Source organism: Schistocerca cancellata, chromosome 10, assembly GCF_023864275.1.
Source record: "Schistocerca cancellata isolate TAMUIC-IGC-003103 chromosome 10, iqSchCanc2.1, whole genome shotgun sequence".
NCBI lineage: Eukaryota > Metazoa > Arthropoda > Insecta > Orthoptera > Acrididae > Schistocerca > Schistocerca cancellata.
In genome coordinates, this window is record NC_064635.1 from 164,191,441 (window position 1) to 164,216,193 (window position 24,753).

A 24,753-nucleotide genomic window follows, 5' to 3' on the forward strand; every position below is an offset into this window, starting at 1 on the left:
ATGCACTGACGGGTAGTTAGTGGTACATCTTCCAGCAAAATGGGCAGAACTTTTCGCAGGAACTGTGCATAGTTATTGTCATTTAATATAACTGGAATGACGTACGGCCCCACAATGACATTTCCGACGATGCCGCAACACACGTTAACACTCCACGGTTGCTGATGCTGTACCTATCGAAGCCAATGAGGGTTCTCTACTGACCAGTAATGCATATTATGCAAATTCACATTACTGTGGTTGGTGAAAGTCGCTTCATCAGTAAAAAGCACCCGTTGAATAAACGTTGAATCATATTGTAGGCGCTGCAGAGAAAATCGTCAAAATTACTGGCGACGTTAGGAATCCACACCGGAAAGTGCATGATGTAATGAGAGGTGAAACGGGTGAAATCTATGCCGGTGCAATATGCATAGAACACTTCTCTGACTTGTACCACATTCCGAGGCGATACATCGCGACGAAAAAGTAGCGTCGTTTTCCACCAACGCTAGAACGGCCTCTTCATGTACCTCGCCAGTTGCAGTTTTCTGCCTTGTCCTCTGTATGGCGTTCCATTTAGTTTCTTCCAAATACGTGCAAGAAGCTGGCGCGTAAGACGCTCACTATCAGGATACAGCTCTCCATATCGCTTTATTCCTCTAACAGCATTTCTTCTCCTTTCAGCATACACTAGAAGCATATCTAACTTTTCTTCGTTGGTATACATGTCTGCTCCAAGGAACTGTGACGGAAATGCGATGTCTCGTTTTTTTTTCTTTATTGTGATTTCATTCCCCTGCCCCATATGGGCAGGGGAGGGCTGTCAGCGGCACAATCCGCTGCTCTTCAGCCGAGATCGTCTCGTTACCCCAGCAGCACATTTATACCCTTCTCTACAGCTTCCTCGGGCGTCACCTTACGGCGTTTCCCTGTTAAGTTCCTCAGTGGTCAACAGGAAAGTTGGCATTCAACAACGCTGCTTCGAAGGACGAATATGATACGGGAACATATCTGTGACTCAAAAACTATTCGCCTAAATATTATGATATACACATATTTGAAATCGTCTTTTTAAGCCCATTATGTTACGCTAAAATTTAACATAGAGTTCGATTAAAAAAAACAAAGATGGCATCATATCTCTGTAATAAAAAATAGCACAAATATCAAATATAATGTATTCATGTATCCCCGGTCCCTGCAATTCACTGTCCAAACGGCATCTTTGTATCTATTACGGTTGGGGAGGTACAAGGGGTGTAGCTGCCTCACCCTGTATACAGAATATATTTCACGCATTTATAACATGTTTCACACGTATTTTTACAAATGTTTCCCCTGTATGCGTAGTGAATTTCACCCTGCAGTTTCATCTGAATCCTGAGAAAACTGTCTTATTCCTCGCTATTTTAGATCATGCGACATCAGGGAAGATGTTAAATACACACATCAAAAAAAAGTTTTGCATCACCCCGGTTCCTAGAACTCCTGAAAATAGACGCTGACTGTGGAGATTGTATCACAGACACAGTCCCTTTGACTGTTCAGAGATGTGACTAAACCCGCCTAAAGATGTAAACAACCATGCATGAGCAGCGCCTATTAGACGTAGGAGGTCCGACAGCTGATCAGTTCCAGTCATTCAAACAAGAAGGAGGTACACGGCTCTTGTTGTCTGTAGTTCAGCTATGCCTAGATGGTAAATACCGGGTTTCGATCGCGTACGCATTGTTACTTTGTGCCAGGAAGGGTTCTCAACAAGGGAATTGTCCAGGCGTCTTAGAGTGAACCAAAGCGATATTGTTTGGACATTGAGGAGATACAGAGAGACAGGAACTGTCGATGAAAAGTCTCGCTCAGGCCGTCCAAGGGCTACTGCTGAAGTGGATGACCGCTACCTACGGGTTATGGCTCGGAGGAACAGGACGCAGTTTTCCGACGCAATCTGTACGCAATAGGCTCCATGATGCGCAACTTTGCTCCAGACGTCCATGGCGAGGGCCGTCTTTGCAACCACGACACCATGCAGCGCAGTACAGATGGACCCAACAACATGCCGAATGGACTGCTCAGGATTGCCATCACGTTCTCTTCACCGATGAGTGTCGCATATCCTTCAACCAGACAACCGTTGGACACTTGTTTGGAGGCAACCCGGTCAGTCTGAACGCCTTAGGTGACACACTGTCCAGCGAGTGCAGCAAGGTGGAGGTTCCCTGCTGTTTTGGGGTGGTATTATGTGGTATTATGTGTAGAAACACTAGAACAGGTGCAAAATTTTAAGTATCTTGGAAGCAGGATAGACACCGACTGGAAGTGCACCACAGAAATTAAAACAAGGATGGCAATGGCAAAAGAGGCGTTTTATAAGAAAAGGAGAATCTTCTGCAGCGGTCTGGACAGAGAACTCAGAAAGAGACTCATAAAATGTCTTGTATAGAGTGTTCTTCTATATGGCGCTGAAACATGGACTATGAGGAAAAATGACAGAGAAAGGCTGGAGGCTTTTGAGATATGGACATGGCGGAAGATGGAAAGAATAAGAATATATTGCTTCCCCCTACTTATACCTCCCGAGGAGATCACGAATGTAAAATTAGAGAGATTAGAGCGCGCACAGAGGCTTTCAGACAGTCGTTCTTCCCGCGAACCATACGCGACTGGAACAGGAAAGGGAGATAATGACAGTGGCACGTAAAGTGCCCTCCGCCACACACCGTTGGGTGGCTTGCGGAGTATAAATGTAGATGTAGATGTAGAAGTTGTATGGACAGAGTAAAAAATGAAGAGGTACTGAGAAGAGTGGGAGAGAAAAGACAGTTACTAGATGTAATAAAGAGAAGAAAAATAAACTGGATTGGGCATATATTAAGAAAGAATGACGGACTGATAAAAACAGTTTTAGAAGATTATGTAGGAGGGAAAAGGAAGCGAGGAAGGAAGAGATTCCAGATACTGGATGACATGATGGACGGTACAACATACAGCAGCCTTAAGAAGGAAGCAATGGATCGCAGAAAATGGAGAGGCAAAGGACCTGCTAATATAGCAGGTGATATGATGATGTATGTGGTGCCGACGTACGCCACTGGTGGTCATGGAAGGCGCCGTAATGGCTGTATGATAAGTGAATGCCATCCTCCGAGCGATAGTGCAACCATATCGGCAGCCTATTGGCAAAGCATTCGTCTTCATGGACGACAAATGGCGCCCTACTTATGTTTACATTTGTCCTCTGTCAACGGCAGCACATGGATGTGTTCCATTACCCTATCGAACATGCCTGGAATAAATTGAAAAGGGCTGTTCATGGACGACGTGGCCCTTCAACCACTGCCGGCCGCGGTGGTCTCGCGGTTCTAGGCGCGCAGTCCGGAACCGCGCGACAGCTACGGTCGCAGGTTCGAATCCTGCCTCCGGCATGGATGTGTGTGATGTCCTTAGGTTAGTTAGGTATAAGTAGTTCTAAGTTCTAGGGGACTGATGACCACAGCTGTTAAGTCCCATAGAGGTCAGAGCCATTTGAACCATTTCAACCTTCAACCACTCTGAGGTATACAGGGTGACCCATTTATCTTGGCCACCCTAAATAACTGTTTGTCCAGATGCAAATCACAAAATATTTTAAGCAAATGTTCTTTAGTCGTCAATGAGCATGATTTCCTTCGTTGTAGCTTTGTTTTTTTACAAAGATATGAACAGCGGTATGACTGTTTTAAATGGAACCTTGTATTTTTTATTCGGTAATTGATTTCCTCTCCTAAAGACCTATGCAAAAATGTGTCACAGTATACCATTCACTGAAACACAACGTTATTAATTACGCAACACAACTTCGAGCCCGGGATCACAAACTCGTCCACTTGCTGGAGTTCTGAGAAAACAATGAAAACCAAGTAAAAGAGAACACAAAATTGACTTTGACTCTTCTGTAGCACTGTCCAGGAGTAGAACATTCAAAGGTGCAGGGCTCGAACTGGTGACAATAGACACCGATACACTGGTGCACTCGTTGAATGAAAGAATTATTTACTGCTTCCAGTGTTGTCTGCTGAAGAGAATTACAAGCAAGCACGTTACGTTCCTGAATGTCCTCTGGTGCTGTCTGAATATCACGATAGACAACGTCTTTGATGCATCCCCAAAGGAAAAGGTCCAGAGGATTTAAATCAGGAGATGTAGCAGCCCAAGTAATTGTTCCTCCTTGACCAATCCATCCTACCCTCGGTTCAGAACACGACGTGCACGCAAGGCGTTATGTGCTGGACACCCATCGTGTTGATACCACGTAAGCATTCTGGTTCCTAGAGGCACTTCATCCAGAAGAGTAGGAAGAATTCGTCTGAGGAAGTTGGCATACGCTGTGCCGTTTCGACTACCACTGATGAAATAATGGCCAATAATTGTAATACCAAGCACCCCGCACCAGACGTTAACTCCGCATTGACGCTGATGTTCCACCTGTTTAAGCTAACGTCGGTTGTCACTGGATCAATAATGCATGTTCCTTGTGTTTACCTGCCCTTTGTTTGAGAAGGAACATTTATCGATAAATAGAACATTGGAGGAGTAGTTCTGGTTGCCTCTGTGCCCACTGACAGAAATGTACACGGTTCTAGAAATCATTCCCATGCAATTCTTGATGTAGGTGTACATGGTAAGGATGGAACCAGTGACGTGTAAGAATATACTGGTTTTAGGAATGCCAGTGTCGTATTCAAGCTGTCGTGTGCTCACATGCGGATTCATAGCAGCGGAAGCGAGAACATTAACTTCTGCAGCTTCGTCTGTGCAAGTGCTACGACGAATGCTTTGTTGTGGGTTGAAACTTCCAGTTTTCTGAAGCGTCGCGACAAGACGAGAAAAGATCCGTCGGGAAGGTGGGTTCTTGTCAGGATATCGCTCTCTGTACAGTTCCACTGCCTGCGTAGCATTTCGCCTACCTTCAACAACAACAACAATAAAAGAGACATTATGTCGATGCAGTTTGTAGGAAGGACAGCCTTTACTGTATGCCTACTCTACACAACAGTATTTAAAAGGACTAAACTACTGTACTAAATGTACACGTACGTAAGAAAACAGTATTGCAATTACTGTTCTGCTAACTTACATTCCCCATAGATGAGTAGCGTTTCTGCCTCCTCTTCGTCGGTGTACGCTCTACTCACACAACTCTTCAACTGACGATGGTTGGCGGAATGACGGGTGTGCATTCTTCTTATGTTTACATTGAAACTTCCTGGCAGATTAAAACTGTGTGCCCGACCGAGGCTCGAACTCGGGACCTTTGCCTTTCGCGGGCAAGTGCTCTACCAACTGAGCTACCGAAGCACGACTCACGCCCTGTACTCATAGCTTTACTTCTGCCAGTATATCGTCAACGTCATCATGTGGATGTGTTCCATTATCCCAAGTACTTGCACTAACCGCTGGGAGCGTCAATGTCAGTGTTGTGTTATGTAATGAATAACATTGTGTTTCAGTGAATGGTGCAATGTGATACATTTTTGAATAGGTCTTTAGAAGAGTAAATGAATCACCGAATAAAAAATACAGGGTGCCATTTAAAAAGTCATACCACTGTTCGTATCTCAGTAAAAAACAAAGCTACAACGTAGGCAATCATGTTGATTGATGTCCCCATGACGGCTAAAGAACATTTGCTTGAAACATTTTGTAATTTGCATCTGAACAAACAGTTATTTAGGGTGGTCAAGATAAACGGGACACGCTGTATACGACGAATCGCCGTCGAGGAGTGGGACAATCTGGACCAACAGTGCCTTGATGAACTTGTGGGTAGTATGCCACGACAAATACAGGCATGCATCAATGCAAGGGGACGTGCTACTGCGTATTAGCCGTACCTGTGTGTACAGCAGTGTGTACCACCACCTCTGAAGGTCTCTCTGTATGGTGGTACAACTTGCAATGTGTGGTTTTCATGAACAATAAAAAGGACGGAAATGATGTTTATATTCATCTCTATTCCAGTTTTCTGTACAGGTTCCGGAACTCTCGGAACCGAGGTGATGCAAAACTTTTTTGATGTGTCTATATATAGACGTTATTCAGTCGTTTGGCATGATCTTTGGCCTGCAAAATTATTGGCTCGCTGCGGTATTCATTCTCAGAGGATACGAGGATGAAACAAAGCGTGATATGAAAACTTACCAGTATTCAAGAATTCTCTAATTACAAGATCAGCCAAGTTAATACTATTACCTTGTGTCACCAGGGTCAGAAATGTGGAAGGTGACGGAAGCAGATATGAACAACATACGGGCATTTGAAAGGAAAATCGTGCGAAAAATGTACGGGCGCGTGAGAGAGGCAGAGGGTTGGAAAGTAAGATACAACCATGTAATACAAGAGCTTATATAAGGGGAAGATATAGTGAACTTCTTTTAAATCTCAAAGAATACGTTGGTTAGGACATGTGAGAGGATGACAGAATGCAGGATGCCCAATCGAATAATGAAGGGCAGATTGTGTTCCATCAGAAGCAAGGACCGACCAAGAGCTACTTGGCTGGGCAATGTGTTGGTCGACCTTACTAAGACGGCGATCCGAAGATGGAAGAGAAAAGTAGAGAACAGAGATGTACAGAGGAAGATTATTGAGGAAGTTAAGGCACATCAAACGCTGTAGCGCCAAAGAAGAAGAAGAAGAAGAAGAAGAAGAAGAACTTATTTTCGCACCTTAGTTGGCGTACTATGTATTATGACTATTATCTACGGCTATATAGAGAATGGATCTGTACTATGACGAACTATTATCCACGGATATGTAGAGAAGCCATCGAAATGTATAAACATGGGGATAATTTTAACAGAAAAGAAGAAGCTATGATACTCAGCGTTATATGGACAGTGGCGCTACAGAATCGATGAGAAGTTTTTATCTTTGAGGTACTATGATTTTATCCTTGACAAGGTTTATCTCCACTATCACATGAAATCCAGACCACGCCCACTTTCCACGGTATTTAGGTCGTTCTTCGACATCCGACTTGTCAGTCGGCAAGACTCAGCAAAACCAGGAGCACCTCCGAAGATGTCCAGCGTAGTTTTGGACGAACCGTCAGGGATAGAAGAGTTCCATGGACCACGGCCATACAACCCGGAAGAATTCTCGACAGCTGAAACATCCGGTCGTGAAAGCCTTCATTGTATGACTTTTACTCTTATTTCTAACCCGCTGAGCCTTCTTCATTGCTATAGCAATTAAAAATTTCAACAGGAATCGAAGTTTCTTAAAATGAGTGAGAACAACGGTTGGGATCAACGTTGTACGAGACTTCAAAAAGACCTGTGCAGGTGCTAGATTTGTGGCGATAGTAGCTTCAATGACAGTTCAAAAAAGATGGTTCAAATGGCTCTGAGCACTATGGGACTTAACATCTGAGGTCATCAGTCCCCTGGAACTTAGAACTACTTAAACCTAACTAACCTAAGGACATCACACACAACCATGCCCGAGGCAGGATTCGAACCTGCGACCGTAGCGGTCGCGTTGTTCCAGACTGAAGCGCCTAGAACTGCTCGGCCACTTCGGCCGGCTCTCAATGACAGTATTTTGCATCATAGTTTTAATGTGCGAATAGGTAGGATTACAAAGTTTCAGACGATTCAGATTCCGTAATAGAATTCTTATCGTAAGTCATAAACATATCTTTCCTGTTTTCCGTAAAGCCGACGGCGAGGAAGAAAACAAAAGTTATATTGTTGAGTACACAATTTTTAGGGTCTAGAAAAATTTTACTACTCCCTATAAAGGAACAGTCAAGTGTTCAAATGTGCGTGAAATCTTATGGGACTTAACTCCTAAGGTCATCAGTCCCTAAGCTTACACACTACTTAAACTAAATAATCTTAAGGACAAACATACACGCCCATGCCCAAGGGAGGACTCGAACCTCCGCCAGGACCAGCCGCACAGTCCATGACTGCAGCGCCTGAGACCGCTCGGCTAATCCTGCGCGGCAAGGAACAGTCAAGGAGTTCAACAGCATCCACTATAGAGAAAATTCACTTACATAATTTTTGTTTTTAATTTGTGCGCTATGAGACATGATAATTTATCCAATGCTTTACCGGCCTTCCTAGCTGAAACTAACTGCGGGAAAGGAAACGAAACCTCCACATTTTCCCAGCACAGCACAAAATTTTCTTTCTCGCTTTCAGTTTTAAGTGTATCGTGTAAAAAAATTTATGTAAAACAGTCACGAAATTGTCGAGCTTTTTTTGTGGTAATGTTTTCTCGTCTTACATCAAATACACTCATGTTAAGGAAAAACAGAGCACCTTGAACAACTAGAGGTAGGACGTTCATGTTCACAGGACATTTACATTAGTATGTCCTGTAAAAAAGATTGGCTTTTGAACCATGTCGGCCCGCATTTTCAAGGTCAACAATGATATCGCTGCGCAGCACCGAAGCTAATGGATCCGTGTACTCGAGCATACGCGCAGGATGCAGACATATGGAAGAACTGTACCGTCATCAGTGTGTTTGAAAGAGGACGCGTTATTGGCATGAAAGGATGTGATGCATTCATCAGGGAAATTGCTGCTCGTGTGGGACAAGTGTTTCGGCAGTGCAACGGGTGTGTGCAGAGTGGTGCACGGAAGGTCGTAGAACGCGACGAGGTGGGTCAGGTCGTACCAACCAGACCATGACCCGAGAAGATGGACTCATCATCCGAAGAGCATTGCAGGATAGATCTTCATCCTTCTCGGCTCTAGCGCAACACTGGAACAGTGTAACACTTCGTACACGGTCAGGGTTCACAGTTTGTCGCCGTTTATTACGGTATGGGTTACGTGCGCCTCCTCTAAAAAATGGTTCAAATGGCTCTGAGCACTATGGGACGTAACATCTGAGGTCATCAGTCCCCTAGAACTTAGAACTACTTAAACCTAACTAACCTAAGGACATCACACAACACCCAGCCATCACGAGGCAGAGAAAATCACTGACCCCGCCGGGAATCGAACCCGGGAACCCGGGCGTGGGAAGCGAGAACGCTACCGCACGACCACGAGATGCGGGCGCGCCTCCTCTTCCCCGCCTGCCTTTGACGAATGTGTTGAAACATGCTAGACTGCAGCGGTGTGTTGAACGACGTCACTGGGGACGGGAATGGCATCAGACAATGTTTTCGAACATATCCAAGTTCTGATCGTTTGAAAATCATGACTGCATTTTGGTTCGCCGCAGACAGGGAGCAGCATTACAGTGAATTCATTCGCGCGGGACATACAGCGCCAGCTCAAGGCGTTACGGTGTAGGGTGTTATTTGGTAAACCAGAAATCACAGTTGGTGCGTGTCCAGTGCGTTGTGACCAGTATGACCTACGTTAGTGAGTGAAATGATAATTAAATCAAGACACTAAGCTGTCGACAGGCGTTGATATACATCAATGGGGACTGAAACTGTGTGCCCCGACCGGGACTCGAACCCGGGACCTCCTGCTTACATGGCAGACGCCCTATCCATCTGAGCCACAGAGGGCACTGAGGATAGTGCGACTGCAGAGATTTATCCCTTGCACGCTCCCCGTGAGACTCACATTCCCAACTTAATGTACACACACTACATTCGTACTGCCGCTGCCTATTACACTCGTTACTCGCAGCAGACAATCTTAACGACTCCCGTAAGAGTTCGGGCAATGCGTGTGCATCCAGCACAGAAGAAGAAGATCAATAGCCAATTAGCCTTAACTGTATGAAGATGGTATGTGCTCTGTCGGACATGGCGGAAAAAAGAGATACATCTTCATATACGTTAGTGAGATCCTGCGACCTGCAGCCATTTTCAGCAAGACAATCCACGACCACACGTTGCTACACGAATACGTGCCTTCGTTGGTGTCAGAGGGTGTCAGCCTTTTCCTCTGGCGCGCAAGATCACCAGACCTGTCGCCAATGGAAAATGTGTGGGATATGATGAAACGAAGGGTGCAGCGCTGTGACCCAATGCCAAATGCCACAGATGAACTTTGGAACCAGGTGAATGCAGCATGGACGGCTATTCCACGGGGCGCCACTCGCGCCTTATACGGGTCGATGCCATCATGCATGAAAAAAGTTATGAAGGCCCATGGTGGACCCTGTGCGTACTAGGGCCGGTCGGAATGGCCGAGCGGTTCTAGGCGCTTCAGTCCGGACTCGCGCGCCTGCTACGGTCGCAGGTTCGAATCCTGCCTCGGGCATGGATGTGTGTGATGTCCTTAGGTTAGTCAGGTTTCAGTAGTTCTAAGTCTAGGGGACTGATGATCTCTGATGTTAAGTCCCATAGTGCTTAGAGCCATTTGAATCATTTTTGTGCGTAGTAGGCAACAGGACACATGCTGAACTTAGGTGCTGAAATGTTAATCATTTCTGCAGAAAATACTAATGTATTTGTCCTATAAATATGAACGTCCTATCTCTTCTCGTTTAAGGTATTCTGTTTTTTTTCACGTTCACGTGAGTGTATATACTAATATAGTATATGTTGGGTTGGCAGAAGAGCCAAAACCGTGTTACTAGAGGAGGCCGAAATGCACGCGTTTTAGCTCACGCAGGCTGGCGTGAGGAGGGAAGAACTATACTGACGTGAGGTCTGGAACATGACAAGGAATTAGAATTCAGAAAGCGGACATAATTAGTTTGATACTTAACTTTAATCCATTAATGATGAACGTCGCTCTTGACGGTACATGATTCACAATATTATCAGTTCAGAATACATTCTTGAAGAATATGGCGCCTTGCTAGGTCGTAGCAAAGGACGTAGCTGAAGGCTATGCTAAACTGTCGTCTCTGCAAATGAGAGCGTATGTAGTCAGTGAACCATCGCTAGCAAAGTTGGCTGTACAACTGGGGCGAGTGCTAGGAAGTCTCTCTAGACCTGCCGTGTGGCGGCGCTCGGTCTGCAATCACTGATAGTGGTGACACGCGGGTCCGACGTATACTAACGGACCGCGGCCGATTTAAAGGCTAGCACCTAGCAAGTGTGGTGTCTGGCGGTGACACCACAGTATACATTTTAATAAAACCTATACCCTATGTCAAGCTGAAATTCTGAATTTTCATTCGAGCTTCGTGTAAAATTTGAAGTAACACGGTCAAGTACTTTTCGAGATGCTTGGTAACAACGAAAGATAACGCCCGCCCTTCCATGACAAGAATTTCTACTTCTTATCTTCGTGTTTGCTAAACCCTACCTACACCAGAAAAGTCGCTGGATCTCTATCCAACTGAAAATGTTTGGCGCATCATGAGCAGAGCTTTCCAAACAGCTCGAGATTTTGACGGTCTCACGCGCCAAATTGACAGAATTTGGCACGATATCCATCAGGAGGACACCAAACAACTGCATCAATGAATGGCAAGCCGAATTACTGGTTGCATAAGGGCAACAGGTGTATCAACGCAGTGAAGCCTCTTTCTCTTGAATGAATCGTCAATTTTTTCTGAAATTTCGTGCATGTACATCACACCTACCGATTTACGTCCCATTCGGTTAAGTCCTTCAGGTTGCGTCCTTTTTTATTGCCTTAAAGCGGATGTTACCTGACTTTATTCGTCTTTATCATATGGGCCCAGAATTTCTTGTTATTCTTCCTTGAGTTAGTTTAATGGTCATCTGCGTGTTTTCACATAAGTTGCTATTTTAACTCAGTAATAAGAAGTTTGCCGTAATTGTTTGCCGAAGTCTTGAGGCATGTAGGGTAAGCCTACAGTTGCGAATTTTTTTAAGTAGTTTTATTTTGTTGCGACATTTATACGAGCTCTCTCACATATATCTTGGGTGCACTACCAAGCTTACTATTTTTTCCCCATTTCCTCTTACTTTTGTATTGGTGAATACATGTCTCACCAATCGGAATGATATTTTACTGTTAGCGACAGCTACCGCCTTGTAACTATAAACGTACGCAATTTCCATAGATCCCGTACATGATCAAAAACTCCGCTCCTAATGATGTAAGTATTCCGGGAAATATATTTCTCATCCTATTAAAGAAAGACAGGGATAGCTTTGCAGCGGTGTGCATAGTGTATAAATGGCTCGAGGCAGTCGTGTGGCTCTACTACGCTGACGTAAGTATAATGGCAGTGAAGTGGCGTGTATGTGATTGTCAATTACAAAGACTCAGTCCGGGAAGGTGTATTGAAATGGAGCCGTCGGCCGCTGTGGCCGAGCGGTTCTAGGCGCTTCAGTCTGGAACCGCGCTGCTGCTACGCTCGCAGGTTCGACTCCTGCCTCGGGCATGGATGTGTGTGATTCCTTGGGTTAGTTAGGTTTAAGTAGTTCTAAGTATAGGGTACATTTGACCTCAGCTGTTAAGTCCCATAGTGCTTAGACCCATTTCAACCATTTGAAGTGGAGACAGATGCGGCAGAGTTGGAGATAGGAGCTGTCATGTTTAAAAGTGACAAGACCACACGGTGAATGAAGTTGCCTGGACCGAGCGAGATGGCGCAGTGGTTAGACACTGGACTCGCATTCAGGAGGACGACGGTTCAATCCCGCGTCCGGCCATCCTGATTTAGGTTTTCCGTGATTTCCCTAAATCGCTCCAGGCAAATGCCGGGATGGTTCCTTTCAAAAGGGCACGGCCGACTTCCTTCCCCGTCCTTCCCTCATCCGATGAGACCGATGACCTCGCTCTGGTCTCCTTCCCCAAACCAACCAACCAACCAACCAACCAAGTTGCCTGGTTGCTGAATAAGTGCGTACTGTCCAACGTATGTACAAGGAATGGTGTATCAGTCGCAGCCATCTATCATTGCGTAAGAATGGTAGTCGTGAGACTGATAGGGACAAGATATATGACACGCGCCTTGTTGATGACAACTGAACCCAATATAAGTTGCTGGTGCTAGTGAATACAGGTGCATGTCAACCAGTTCCGGAGAGAACATTGCGAAGGGTACTTCATGCAGTAGACATTAGCAGACATGTATCTCGTTCAGCGTCACACACAGTGGCATGCCTTCAATGGGCCAGATAACACAGATACCGGACAATATCTGACTGGATGTATGAAGTGTAGTTCGCAGTTTTCCGTTCTAGCCTGTTCTCAAATGATGCAAGACACCACGTGATCTCATGGCCCGAGAAGCTTTAAACCTGCAATGTGTGGATGGTGTAGTTCACGCTCGAGTTGGCTCTGCGATGTTTTGAAAGAGTTTTCTGTACCGTTATTTGGTCCACTTATTCATTTTACTGTGGAAATGAACCAGGATGTTTATTTCTGTGTTCGCGGTGACCAGGTGTTGCCCATTCTGCTACGTCTTAGAGATGAGCATGCTGCAGACATTCCCAACTTCAAAGATAACAACATCAGTGCTCACAAGGTTTGCATTCATATGTTCCAAGTTTGATGGAAACTCACACAGGGACCACACCTCGACTAAACCGGCAAGTCACCCGACCTTAATCAGACAGTCGATGTCTAGCACTATCTAGAACACGAGGTGACACGCAGCAGTCAGCACCCATGAAATCTGCTAGCTCTGCAGGGTCTCATCATCAACGAGTGGTTTGATAACCGGAAGAATATGTCGAGCATATGTAAAGAGCCGTGCTACTGTGTACCATGTTTGTATCATGCAACAAGCATTTGTAAACAATATGTATATGGACATAGCCTGTTACATAAGGTGCATAATGTTTTAAATATTTTAGCGATGACAAACCTTTTATAACCTGCTATTTTTATCTGTTTTACATCTTGTGCATGGGGTAAGTGTAAAATTAACATGTTTTGCAACATAAGATATTACGAAGTGAAGGTAGGTGACAGTATGGTCTCCGAGCGGTTCTAGGCGCTACGGTCTGGAACCGCGCGACCGCTGCGGTCTGGAACCGCGCGACCGCTACGGTCGCAGGTTCGAATCCTGCCTCGGGCATGGATGTGTGTGGCGTCCTTAGGTTAGTTAGGTTTAAGTAGTTTTAAGTTCTAGGGGACTGATGACCTCAGAAGTTAAGTCCCATAGTGCTCAGAGCCATTTGAACCATTTTTTGACAGTATAGTCTGTTAAAAGTGGTTGTCTCAAATAAGGAAATATTTTATGTAATCTTTTCTGTTTAACGGTTGTTAACAATACCGGAAGGGACTTGTGGACACTATTTCTCGTGAAAATGAGGCCACTATCGAGGCTAGATATGATGTTACACGGTATTAGCAGTAAGTCTCCTGGGCGTTCAGTATCCTTGCATCATAAACCCTGTAAAGCCTGCAATCAAAAGTATCGACACTGCACTACATTTTTTGGTGTTTACCACTCTAGATGACCCCACCATGCCACAAATTTTAATTCATTTCTTTACCTTCCACCATTATCATAGATAACGATGAGACTCAAATGTCTCGAGGAAAATTTAATTATATCTGGTTTCAGTTCTTGAGGAAGAATGGGCTACTATTCCTCCACAGAGATTCATACACCTCATTGAAAATATCCCCGCCAGGTTTCGAGCCGTTATAAAGGCTAAGAGTGGATACAACTCTTATTAATAACCACTAATAGGTGTCCAGATACTTCTGATGAGGTAGTCTACTTCCCTGTACAAAGTCTGCAGTGGTACTACTGCATGTTGCCGACACTAACAATGCTGATTGCCTGTGAGACACTCTCTGTCAATTAAGTCAGAAATCAACAGAGGGCAACAAGGGCAGGTCGAGGGTGGTACTCGTGGTGATGGGAGGGGGGTGGGGGAGGGGGGCGGCCACCGGTTGCTACGGCAGTCCTTTGTTCGGCGGGCGGCGACAGACTTCTGCCATTGTGTGCTCTGCGGTTCCTTCTAATTCCTTCCCTGGAGGGCTCTCGTCCTGTCTCCAGCGACCTCCAGTTCCTCCTCTCCAAACCTTCAACCGATTCGCGAAACACATTAGACAGTCCCTCCATTATGAACGTTTCACAGTGCAATGAGTTTGTGTCACACCCACACTATATCTGCGAGGATCGTTCAATAAGTAATGGCCCATATTTTTTCTCGGAACATATTAATTGCTAGGAGTCAGAATTTGGTGACAATATACATCAACATGTCTTGTCCATGACCTATTTTTCTACATAGCCTCCATCACGTTCTATGGCCGTATGTCAATGTTGTGGAAGAGCATGTATTCCCTGCTGGTAAAAGCTCTTGTTCTGTACGGGTAGCCATGTCTTCACTGCTTGACTGCCTGACACTCTCGCCATCTTCAAAGTGTGTTCCCCGTGGAGCATCTTTAAGTGGCCCAATGGGATGGAAGTCCGGGGGTGCCAGGTCGGCTCTGTAGGGTGGATGAGCCAGTGACGTCCAATGCAATTTGGCGATGTGTTCCCTGGTTCTCAGACTTGTTGGAGCGAGATTTCTGCTGGATTCTTATCCGATCGAACTCGTCGGAAACGGTTCTTGAGTTTATTCAGAGTCTTCATGTATGCCTCTGAACTGACGGTTAACCCTCTTGGCATCACATCCATGAGAATGACGCCATCACGGTCCCAGAAGACAGCCATCATGACTTTTCTGGAAGAGGAGGTTGTCTTGAATGTCTTCTTTTGTGGTGAATGAGGGTGATGTCAGTCCACGTGACTGCCTTTTTGTTTCCGGCGCAAACTGGTGCATCCAACTTTCGTTCCCCGTAACGACCCATGACAGAAAGGCCTCTCCGTTGGTCTCAAAATGCTCCAACAATTCAGATGAAATGGCCTTCCGTCAAATCTTGTGGTTCGCTGTGAGCATTCGTGGAACCCAGCGTGAGCACTTCTTTGAATATCCGACAGTCTCGATTATTGCAGATGCACTTACAATGCTGACCAACAACTGTAGAGCCAATTGTCGAGTTGTGATGCGCAGGTCGGCACGAACAATGGCAACCACACGATTCAGCATGTCTGCTAGTTTTCTCAAAAATATTTGTAAAGGTTGTGTTCAAGTGTCTCTTTAAGCATCTGACTGCAAATAATATATTGTCCAAGTCACAGATTGGATTTCTGAAGTGTTCTGATGTAGAGAAAGCTATTTACACTTACAGTGAGAATGTACTTAATTCATTAGATAATAAATTAGAGGCTATTGGTATTTTCTGTCAAAAGCCTTTGATTTCGTGAAACACAGCACTCTCTTAAGTAAATTAGAATGTTATGGAGTCACCGGCAATGCTGCGAAATGTTTTGAGACTGATCTATCTAACAGGAAACAAAGGGTGTCACTGCAAAACATCTGTGTAGTGTGCAGTCAGTCTTCATCTGGCTGGGAATTAATTACATGTGGTGTTCCTCAAGGTTCCATCTTGGGTCCATTGCTTTTTCTTGTGTACATTAATGACCTTTCATCTGTTAGATTGCCAGATGCTAAGTTTGTTTTGTTTGCAGATGATACAAACATTGCAATAAGTAGCAAGTAAAGTACAGATTTAGAAATAGCTGCTAATCAAATTTTCACTGATATTATTAAGTGGTTTAAAGCTAATTCACTGTCATTAACCTTCGAGAAGACGCACTATATGCAACTCAGAACATGTAAGAGATTTCCTTCCAGCATGAGTATAACATATAAGACATGCAGACTGAAGAGGTTGACAGTGTTAAATTTGTGGCATTACAACTCAATAATAAATTCAGTTGGGAAGGGCATACCACAGAATTTCTTACGCGCCTAAACAAGTCTGTATTTGCAGTGAGAATGATGTCAGATGTAGGAGATATAAGTATAAAAAAACTTGCATACTTTGCTTACTTTCATTCTATTATGTCATATGGGATCATATTCTGGGGCATTTAATCAAACCGAGCAAAAGTTTTTAGGGTGCAAAAGCGTGCAATAAGAATCATTTGTGGTGTAAATTCAAGAACTTCATGTAGAAACCTATTAAAGGAACTTTGTATTCTTACCACTGCTTTTCAGTATATTTATTAATGAAATTTGTTGCAAGTAATAGCTCAATACATAGTATCAGTACTCAGAATAAGAACAATCTACATAAAGACCTAAAATAACTTACCTTGGTCCAAAAAGGGATCGAATATTCAGGAACACACATTTTCAATAAATTTCCAGCAACTATTAAAAACTAGGTTTCAGATGAAGCACGGTTTAAACAGAGCTTGAAAGACTTTTTGATAGGCAACTCCTTCTACTCCATCGATGAATATCTTAACAGAGACTGTTAAGCCAGCTGAACTAAAAATATCTGTTAGATTTCAATTTTGACAACACTTGGTCACAACAGTCCAGATTAGGTATTTTGTGTATGATAAATTTATTAATAGTGCGTAACAGTGTTTGATTCTGTAAATATTAGCTGTTCCAGTTTACTGCATTGTAATAACCTGTTTCGACTATCTTCTGACAAATTATCAGGGTAGTAAGTATTATATTCGAATGTTTTATGTTTTCATGTTATACTTTCTGTCATGTTCCACACCCACGAGAATCATCTCATTTTTTGGGTCTATGGAACGAAAACTGAATCTAATCTAATCTAATCTGGAGCAGTGGCTGTGACAGGACGTCCCGAACGTGGCTGATCATGTGGCTGTTTCTGCATTCCCTGAGGCTGTAACTTTCTTTCCCCATCGCCCAACAGTACTCCTATCGACTGCAGCATTGCCACACACTGCACACAAACGTTTATAGATGTCCACCACGGTTTCTTTTTCTGCACACACGAATTCAATAACAGCACGCTGCTTGTAACGTGAGTCGTATGCAGACGCCATTTTGACGCTGTACTACTGCTCTGCCATCTGCCAGAACGTTTCGAAACTTCACTGGCGCACAGAACAAACTTCAAATGTGAAGAACTACACTCCTGGAAATTGAAATAAGAACACCGTGAATTCATTGTCCCAGGAAGGGGAAACTTTATTGACACATTCCTGGGGTCAGATACATCACATGATCACACTGACAGAACCACAGGCACATAGACACAGGCAACAGAGCATGCACAATGTCGGCACTAGTACAGTGTATATCCACCTTTCGCAGCAATGCAGGCTGCTATTCTCCCATGGAGACGATCGTAGAGATGCTGGATGTAGTCCTGTGGAACGGCTTGCCATGCCATTTCCACCTGGTGCCTCAGTTGGACCAGCGTTCGTGCTGGACGTGCAGACCGCGTGAGACGACGCTTCATCCAGTCCCAAACATGCTCAATGGGGGACAGATCCGGAGATCTTGCTGGCCAGGGTAGTTGACTTACACCTTCTGGAGCACGTTGAGTGGCACGGGATACATGCGGACGTGCATTGTCCTGTTGGAACAGCAAGTTCCCTTGCCGGTCTAGGAATGGTAGAACGATGGGTTCGATGACGGTTTGGATGTACCGTGCACTATTCAGTGTCCCCTCGACGATCACCAGTGGTGTACGGCCAGTGTAGTAGATCGCTCCCCACACCATGATGCCGGGTGTTGGCCCTGTGTGCCTCGGTCGTATGCAGTACTGATTGTGGCGCTCACCTGCACGGCGCCAAACACGCATACGACCATCATTGGCACCGAGGCAGAAGCGACTCTCATCGCTGAAGACGACACGTCTCCATTCGTCCCTCCATTCACGCCTGTCGCGACACCACTGGAGGCGGGCTGCACGATGTTGGGGCGTGAGCGGAAGACGGCCTAACGGTGTGCGGGACCGTAGCCCAGCTTCATGGAGACGGTTGCGAATGGTCCTCGCCGATACCCCAGGAGCAACAGTGTCCCTAATTTGCTGGGAAGTGGCGGTGCGGTCCCCTACGGCACTGCGTAGGATCCTACGGTCTTGGCGTGCATCCGTGCGTCGCTGCGGTCCGGTCCCAGGTCGACGGGCACGTGCACCTTCCGCCGACCACTGGCGACAACATCGATGTACTGCGGAGACCTCACGCCCCACGTGTTGAGCAATTCGGCGGTACGTCCACCCGGCCTCCCGCATGCCCACTATACGCCCTCGCTCAAAGTCCGTCAACTGCACATACGGTTCACGTCCACGCTGTCGCGGCATGCTACCAGTGTTAAGGACTGCGATGGAGCTCCGTATGCCACGGCAAACTGGCTGACACTGACGGCGGCGGTGCACAAATGCTGCGCAGCTAGCGCCATTCGACGGCCAACACCGCGGTTCCTGGTGTGTCCGCTGTGCCGTGCGTGTGATCATTGCTTGTACAGCCCTCTCGCAGTGTCCGGAGCAAGTATGGTGGGTCTGACACACCGGTGTCAATGTGTTCTTTTTTCCATTTCCAGGAGTGTAATAAGGATGTATGTCTATGTATATTAATGACTTTTTAAAAAAGTGTGTGGCATACTGAACGACCATCGTACATACATATTATGCAAGCCACTGTGATGTGCTTAGCAGAGGTACTTGGAAAGACTTCCTTCATTTTCCAGTCACGGTCGATTGAAGATCAACTAATTAAATACCTCTGTGCTTACTGCAATTCATTTAACATTGTCTTCAACATCCCTACGCGAGAGATACGAAGGAAGCTGAAGAATATCTCTTTCGTCCACGCCCAGTATTGGTTCTTGAAACTTTAAACGGGTTTTCGCAGATTAATTGGCGTGTATTTTCAAGCGCCTGCCAATTTAGGTTTTTCAAAATTTCCTTAACTCTTTTTCACCTTCCGTGATCCAAACGAAGTCGTGATCATCTATCCTGCCCTCCTCTGTATGCATTTATTATCCTGTATTAGTTCTGGGTCCCAGACATTTGAGCAACATCCTAAGAAACGACGCACGAGTTATTTGTGGCCTCATTGCATTTTGGCAGTATCCTGCCAACAAACTGATGTCAACAACCTGCTTTGTCTGCGACAGAGCCTATGATATTATTCCAGTTCGTATCCATACGCCTACGTGTTTGTACAGGGAGACTAATTGAAATAATGGTTTATTGGCCTTGAACTCATAGGGTACTACGACTTTTTTCTCGTTTTGTAAAGTGAATAATTTCACATTTACGTACACCAGCACCATTTTCAATCTATACCTCCGAAAATTTTAGGTGAAAACTCTTAAAGCTTTTTAAATAAAACAAGCTTTATGAGCATTCTACATCTTTTTTCTTCATGTCTACATGTTTGTTTCCCTTTTCCGCTAGAGAACCCTGTCCTTCAGCACGATAACGCCGGACTACACACGAGCGCTGCGACATCTGCAACAATCCGACATCTTGGAATCATTTGTCATCGATCACCTTCCACACAGTTCCCACTTGTCCCCTTTCGGTATTCATCTGTTTCCACAACTTAAGGAACGGCTTCGAGGACTTCGCTCTGATAGTGACGAAGCGGTGCTAGCAGAGGTGAGATTGTGGCTCCGTCAACAATGTCAAACATTGTTCAGTGACGGTATCAATACACTGGTCTCTCATGGGAGAAAATTAATGTGCTCGTCGTCAGAGAGACTATGTCGAACAATATAAGAACGAAGATTTCGAGTGTTAATAAAGTCTCTTTTACTTAAAAAAAGAGTTTTCCTACCAAAAATTCAGAGGCATTACTTTTACATCACTCGTTCTTGTACTTTTATCGAAGATTCTTCATCCTGGATAACATGCTGCGCCCTTTCTACCAACAAATCCTCAAATAAGTCACAATTTCTTTGTGTTGACCTCTCTCATAGTATTTTGGTTAGTAACAGTTCGTGTGGTACCCAGTACAATGCTTTTAGAAAATTGAGAAATACTGTATCTACCTCATTTATTTGATGGATGAGTTTCAGAATGTCGTGTGACAAATGCTGAAGTTTGGCTTCACATGACAGATTGACTGATGTTTTCGTAACACCCGCTAGTAGCATGCATGTTATCATTTTGTTTGAGATACCTCACTACATTTGAAGCAGAATATTTTATAAGGTTCTACAACAGAATTGTGTAATTACTACAGCGTAACAATGAATCACCTTAAAATGGCTTCAAGAGCTGACCCTGCAATAGTGTCCAAAAGGAAATGGTGAGGTAGTTATCATTTAGACATTTCTGCATGTTTGTGTTTCCAAGAAACGTAGAAATTATCGAAGTCTGCTGCTAAGATTCCTGTTGCTTGTTGTTGTTGTCGTCGTCGTCGAAGGCCCAGGTCACAGCAATCTATAAAAAGGGTACAAAATCGGATGCACATAATTACCGGCCAATTTCACTGACATCGATTTGTTGTAGAATCATGGAACAAACTTTTCAGACATAATGACCTTCCTAGACTCTGCAGAAACCAGCAGGATTTTGGGAAACAGCGGTCATGCGAGACACAGCTGCCCCTCTTTGTGCATGAAATACAACAGGCTCTAGATACCGGCTCCCAGGTTGATGCCATATTTCTCGACTTTCCAAAGGCGTTCGACTCATTCCGCACTGTCGCTTGCCATAAAAAGTGCGCGCTTACGGTCTATCCGATGACACATGGAGTTTTCTAACAGACAGAGAGCACAGAAAAAAGCGTAACATCAGGTGTGTCTCAGGGCAACGTAATAGGTCCGCTGTTTTTTACGATTTACATAAACGATCTGTTTGATGGTATTGACAGCGGCATTAGACTGTTTTCCGATGATGCTGTAGTCTACAGGAAAGTAGTATCACACGAAAGTTGTGAACAAATCAATTAGGATTTGCAGAAAATAAATGCGTGGCGTAATGACTGGCAGTTATTCCTCAATAGTAGTAAGTGGAACCTACTGCGCACAACAAAGCGAAAATCTCCATTAATGTACAAGTACAAAGTAAATGCCCAGTCTTTCGGAGCGGTATCATTCGTCAAGTATCTGGGTGTGACTATTCAAAGTGATCTCAAATGGAACGATCAGATTACACAAGTAACGGGTAAGGCGAACTCTAGATTGCGGTTTATTGGTAGAATCCTGAAGCGATGCAGTCCTTCAACAAAAGAAATTGCTTACAATACTTTAATTCGTCCAGTCTTGGAGTATTGTTCGTCTGCATGGGACCATTACCAGTTGGGTCTGATTCAAGAGATTGAGAAGGTCCAAAGAAAAGCGGCAAGATTTGTGACTGGCACATTTAGCCATCGCGAGAGCGTTTCAAATCTCATAGAAAGTTTAGTACTCGTACTGAGGCGTTCAGACAGTCGTTTTTCCCTCGCACGATCCGCGAGTGAAACACTGAGGGGGGGGGGGGGGGAGGAATATGAATTTGGCGCGAATAGTGCCCTCAACCACCCACCGCTTGGTGGCTAGCGGAGTATATATGTAGCCTAGATGTAGAACGCTGATGCAGCTTTACATTTTTACACTCCATATTTCCGTCCATTACCAAATTCGCGATTCTTGATGCCTCAGAATGCGTCCTGCCGACTATGACTTCCTTTCGTGAAGTATTGTCATAAAATTTAATTTTTTTGGAGTACACAGCCTCAATGTGTTTTAGAACGTAAGGATTGTTCAAATAGGCTGTATCCGTTTTACTCCCTGCGCAACTGGTCAGTTTCAACCGTGGATCATTTTCAAGCACTTATCTTGCGCTTCCATCTTCATTTCACATTGTATTACGAGTACATGGCTGGTGCACGTGGACAGGTATTCATCGTATTTCTGTGCGTGTGCGGCACAAAAACAACGCAATAGTGCACACGATTACGTCCATTACCTGACATAGTGCCATAAAATTATTTTTCTCCAATTCGATTCATAGTCTCCTCTTTATTTATTCGATCTACTCATCCAGTTTTGAGCATTTTACTATAGCATCACATATCAAAAGTATCTTATTGTGCTGTTGTCAGAATTGCTAATCGTCTGCGTATCACTGCCGTACAAGGCTACACTCCGTTAAAAAAACTTAAAGAAATATTTACTAACACTTAAATGTATATTCAATATTAACAGATTTATGTTTTTCAGAAACGCATTGTTTCTAATGTGAGTCTGCGTTGTATATTCTCTCTCCTTCGACTGTCGTCAATTATCCTGCTTGCCAAAGAGCAAAACCCATCGACTGCTTTCTGTGTCTCGTTTCCTAATCTAATTTTGTCAGCATAACCTTAATTCCCCTACATTCCATTACCTTTGTTTTAATTTTGTCGACATTCAACTTATAACCTCTTTTCAAGACATTATCTATTCCGTTCAACTACTTTTTCAAATCCTTAACTACGTCAGATAGAATTACAAAAGCACCGACAAACAGCGAAGTTTTTCTATCTGATCTCTGAAATAGAAATCCCTTTCTACGTTTTACCCTGTTTTCCTTTACTGCTCGCTCAGTATACAGGTTGAATTACATTGGGGTTAAGCTACAATCATGTTTCACTCCCATCACATTTCTTCGACTCTCATACGCATTCTTCGGTGACCAATATACACTGGGCGTTACAGAACGATGTCTTAATGGTTTGAGAGATTCTGGAGGATGAAACGTCGAATATTTTGATACAAGGAACCTATAACCGGAAATGTGAATAAACTTTCTACAGCCACCACTGGGCTGTTAAAAATCTACGCTCTACCTGTATGAGAAATTTCAAGGTGATAATCTGAGTGAACATATGGGCTGGAACTTCTGGAGATCACCGTATTGGGCGACACATCTTACCAGACAGTTTGAACGGTGCATAGTGCAAAGGGCGTTCAGGAATGCAACCCATTTTTTCTTGGCCAATTTCGATCGAAAAAATGCGGAATCTGTTGTGGGGTACTGTGGAATATTCCCGCTTCAGCCTGTAGAGCTTCACGAAGTTCCCATAAGAGGTGGTACTACACATAGCCTTGAGAATGGCGCATGTAACGATGGTGGTTTCTAAGCAGAGGGCTGTGAGTTTCTTTTGGCGGAGAATCAGATATTCATAGAAGTTTGCAAAATGTCTACGGAGATCTGGCAGTGAATAAAAGCACGGAGAGTCGTTAGGCGAGGCGTCTGCCATTATCGCAACAAGACAGCGCAAGTTTCCCGCCCGTCTTCCGGCCGGACACAGTTGTGACTAGTGCTATGTAGGAACGTGCGGACACTCTCATTCGAGGTGACCGACGGATCAAATCCAGCACCTCGCTCCTCAACTGAACGTCTCTGTTGATAGTTCCGACACACTCAGCCACCATTTGTGGTACTACAAGGACTGTGTCTGCTAGGTTTCTCGCCGCCTGACCGAAGACCATAAAAAGCAACTAAGGCCCATCTGTTCGGAGCTGCTTGCCCGTTACGAGGCTGATTGTGCCAATGTTTTGACGAACACCGTCACAGACGATGAAAAATGGGTTCATTACTTCGAACCGGAAACAAAACAGCGATCCATGGAGAGGCGCCACACCACCTCTCCTCCGAAGAAAGAGTTCAGAACTGCAACTTAAGTCGGTAAAGCCATGGCCGAGGGCTTCTGGGACTCTGAAGGGGTTATTCTGTTTGCTGTCCTCCCCATGATGAAACGATCAACTCCGAAATACACTACTGGCCATTAAAATTGCTACACCATGAACATGACGTGCTACAGACGCGAAATTTAAGCGACAGGAAGAAGATGCTATGATATGCAAATGATTAGCTTTTCGGAGCATTCACACAAGGTTGGCGCCGGTGGCGACACCTACAACGTGCTGACATGAGGAAAATTTCCAACCGATTTCTCATAAACAAACAGCAGTTGACCGGCGTTGCCTGGTGAAACGTTGTTGTGATGCCTCGTGTAAGGAGGAGAAATACGTACCGACTTTGATAAATCGGATTGTAGCCTATGACGATTGCGGTTTATCTTATCGCGACATTGCTGATTGTGTTGGTCGAGATCCAATGACTGTTGGCACAATATGGAATCGGTGGATTCATGAAGGTAATACGGAACGCCGTGCTG

The 24,753-nt window shown here is 44.6% G+C and overlaps 1 protein-coding gene and 1 non-coding gene across 2 annotated transcripts in view; both read right to left on the reverse strand.

Annotated features, from left to right (window-relative positions):
- The window catches only part of LOC126106220 (rap1 GTPase-activating protein 1-like), a 397,582-nt gene that overhangs the window by 84,618 nt on the left and 288,211 nt on the right, over positions 1 to 24,753 (reverse strand). The window lies entirely within an intron of this gene.
- Positions 9,429 to 9,503, reverse strand: Trnat-ugu (transfer RNA threonine (anticodon UGU)). Its single transcript has one exon. It is a non-coding gene; the product is annotated as a tRNA-Thr (tRNA).